Below are 4,212 nucleotides of genomic sequence, written 5' to 3'. Positions count from 1 at the left end.
TGGCGGTTCAGGATTCTGACGCGTTGGAGGAGCCATCCTGAAGAGGGTGACATCCATTAGCATCATGACAGACATATATTCAAGCTGAATCAAATGGATCGAAATTGCAACATATAGTCTTAACATCCGAACAAAATGAACGAATGCATTCCAATTGAAATGGTCACACTTCCATAAATTGAGAAGCCACTTAGATAGAGGTAGAAGAATAAGATAACAAGGTACGGACAAGAACAAATACTTGGTGAGGATTACCCAATCACAAACCAAATATCTACGGAAGAAATACTAGAGCTACAAGAATTCCCACCTATGAAACTCCTGAAATTTTCCCGGTTATGCAATCAGGTGTTGGGGATACAGGGGAAGCATAATATCTCAACCAAAGCTAGCAAATCCTACATCCAGTTGTATCCATCCTTCAACACATAACCAAGAAACCTTCGGAAAGCATTTACCTCAACCTTCGAAAAGCATCTGTTATACGAGTTATGGCGATACTCCCGAACTCCCGCCCCAATACTGGGTGGCGTCGAGGTTATCTCACCAACAACTGCATAAAAGAGATTTTCGATGTCGGCAAAACTCAGGTATTCCAGAATTGCAACGATAAAATTGTGACGACAACACCTCGGAGCTCAACTCCCCGGGACACTGCCACAATCCCTAAATGTCAGGAGGCACCAAGAACAATGTTCTCATCACAACTCCATCAGAAAAATTCCAAGATACCCGCGTGATCCTAAAAAAATTTAGTGAAATTTGAGAAGAGAAGAGTCAAAACTCTACGTTAGGATGCCTCACTAGAGCGATGAAGGGACTGAGGAGTAAAAAGAATCCTACTCTCCGATATATATAATCCTAAATGACTCAAAACAATTTTCTAGACTCAACAATGCCAGCAATTCGATCAAGCAGGGGGCTCCTAAGTCGGGGAAGGCTCTGATTACCAACTTGTAACACCCACGATCCGGCTATATCTCCCACGTGTCGAAGCACGACTTAGAGGCATAACCGCATTGTAAGCAATGTCGCAAGTGAGGTAATCTTCACACAACCCATGTAATGCATAAGGAAAAGAGATACATAGTTGGCTTACACTCGCCACGTCACACAATAGCATAAATATCATTACATTCATCTAGATACAATCAAGGTCCAACTACGGAACCAAAATAAAGAACAACCCCAAATGCGACAAAGTCCCCGATCGCCCCAACTGGGCACCACTACTAATCGTCTGGAAAGGAAACATAGTATCGTCCTGAGTCCTCATCGAACTCCCACTTGAGCTCAGTCGAATCTCCTGGAGCGGTAACATCGGTCCCTGCATCTGGTTTTGGAAGTAATCTGTGAGTCACGGGGACTCAGCAATCTCACACCCTCGCGATCAAGACTATTTAAGCTTATAGGAAGGGTAAAAGGTATGAGGTGGAGCTGCAGCAAGCACTAGCATATATGGTGGCTAACATAATCAAAAGAGAGCGAGAAGAGAAGGCAAAGGCACGCTCGATAAACTATGATCAAGAAGTTATCCTAGATCAACCTACGTTCAAGCATAACACGAGACCGTGTTCTCTTCCCGGACTCCGTCGAAAAGAGACCATCACGGCCACACACTCTGTTGATTCATTTTAATTAAGTTAAGCTTTAGGTTATCTACAACCGGACATTAACAAATTCCCATCTGCCCATAACCGCGGGCACAGCTTTCAAAAGATCAAATCCCTGCAGGGGTGTCCCAACTTAGCCCATCACAAGCTCTCACGGTCAACGAAGGATATTCCTTCTCCCAAGACAATCTGATCAGACTCGGAATCCTGGTTACAAGACATCTCGACAATGGTAAAACTAAACCAGCAAAGCCGCCCAAATGTGCCGACAAATCCCGATAGGAGCTACACATATCTCGTTCTCAGGGCACACTCGGATGAGCCAGACGTCGGGTAGGCCAGCCCAGAGTTGCCCCTGGTGGCACCGGACATCGCCCAGTTTGGACCAACACTTAGAGGAGCACTGGCCCGGGGGGGTTTAAAATAAAGATGACCCTCGGGCTCCAGAAACCAAAGGGAAAAAGAGGCTAGGTGGAAAAAGGTAAAACCAAGGTTGGGCGTTGCTGGAGGAGTTTTATTCAAGGCGAACTGTCAAGGGGTTCCCATTATAACCCAACCGTGTAAGGAACGCAAAATCAAGGAACATAACACCGGTATGACGGAAACTAGGGCGGCAAGAGTGGAACAAAACACCAGGCATAAGGCCGGGCCTTCCACCCTTTACCAAGTGTATAGATGCATTAAAAAATAGACAAGATATAATAATGATATCCTAACAATAAACAGTTCCAATAAGGAACAAACTCCAATCTTCACCTGCAACTAGCAACGCTATAAGAGGGGCTGAGCAAAGCGGTAACATAGCCAAACAACGGTTTGCTAGGACAAGGTGGGTTAGAGGTTTGACATGGCAATATGGGAGGCATGATAAGCAAGTGGTAGGTATCGTAGCATAGGCATAGCAAAAGAGCGAGCATCTAGCAAGCAAAGATAGAAGTGATTTCAAGGGTATGGTCATCTTGCCTGCAAAGTTCTCCGACTTGACGTTAGCTTGATCCTTGTAAGCGTACTCAACTGGTTCCTCGATCACGTACTCGTCCCCCGGCTCTACCCAAAGCAAGAACACAAGCAAAAGGGAGACACAATCAACCACGTGCAAAGCACAAGCAACATGATGCAAAAATATGGCATGATATGCGGGATGTGATATGCGATGCATATGCATGTTTCGGAAAGGAAAGATTGAACCTGGCCTCAACTTGGAAAACCAAGAGTGCCACTAGAAAGAGGAGTTGATTTTAGGTCGAAATCGATATAAAGATCACCGGAATCGGATGCGCGGTTTGCAAATGGCAAGCAAAACAATAATGACACAAAGCTGCCATTAACAGCACGAGGCCATCTAAATGCATCAAGAATAGCATGCTACAGCACTCTAACATAGCAACAAAATACATGGCAGGGATCCAATCAAGATGCTTGACAAAAGATGAACACTGAGATACGGCTAATTCACTCAATAGCAGGTTCAAACAAGCATGGCAAAAGTGCAAAAGATATCAGGTTACAGACTTTGTGAAAATAACAACAAGTCAGGAATTTAATATCAGGAAGCAATGTTTAGGGCAAGGTAACAACATGCTACAGGAACATATCATGGCAAAGCAAGGCATGGCATGAAGCTACTAAAAGCATACAACAAAAGTCCCTTACTGACCATAAGCCAAAAGGGATCAGAAAATACAATAGCAACCATGTGAACATAGCAATTATCGTTAACAGATTCAGACTTAGAAGAAAACTAGAACATGGCAAAACAGATATTAAGTAGGCATGTTTACGAACTCGATGCACTCACCACAAGGCATTGCATGACAAACTAAGCATACACCCAGCAAGTAGACATGGCATAGAAGCTAAACATGACAAGAAACATCCTTACTGATCATGCTCCATAATTGCAAGCAAAGACATGTATGGATAGAGCACAACAATATCTATGAAACATCCTTACTAATCATGCTCAAAAGAGGCATGGATCACTCTGTAGCAACATGAATACATGGCATAAAAATATAATCAGTGCAAAGACTTAGAATATTTCCAAGTTCCTGAAATCAGCAACATTACGAGAGCTACTTTGCATGCTTATGCTAATCACCACAAAGATCACAAAAATACATGGCATACACCCCCGTAAAGATGGCATGGCATACTTCAAAACTCATGTAGGGCTCAAGTTCATAGGAGGCACACAACAATCATGGCAAAAATGACAAATGTCCAATTACTGATAAGAATCTGAAACTAATATAAACTAGCACTCTTGCAACAACATTTAGGGCATCAAGATGAGCTCAAATGAACATGGTGCAATGGAATGAAATGAAGTACTCATCGAGGCGAACAATTTGATATGCTACACGCCTAAAACGAAGCCACGGGTGCAAAGTTATGATGTGATGAAAATATGCAAAAAAAATACTGTGAGAGAGGAAAAAAGTCAACCGTCTCAGATCGGATCTAGGGTTCGTGCACGGGATTCGAGGATCGCCGGAGAACACTGTAGACGGCCGGAGCTTCACGGGGCGTCGCCGGGGAGGAAGAGTCCGGCCGGTCGGAGCGGGACCCGAGGGCGCGAGGGGCGCGGGGCACCTGT

This window comes from Triticum dicoccoides, chromosome 2A (genome assembly GCF_002162155.2).
Source record: "Triticum dicoccoides isolate Atlit2015 ecotype Zavitan chromosome 2A, WEW_v2.0, whole genome shotgun sequence".
NCBI classification, from domain to species: domain Eukaryota; kingdom Viridiplantae; phylum Streptophyta; class Magnoliopsida; order Poales; family Poaceae; genus Triticum; species Triticum dicoccoides.
Note: the sequence above shows the minus strand (reverse complement) of the source record.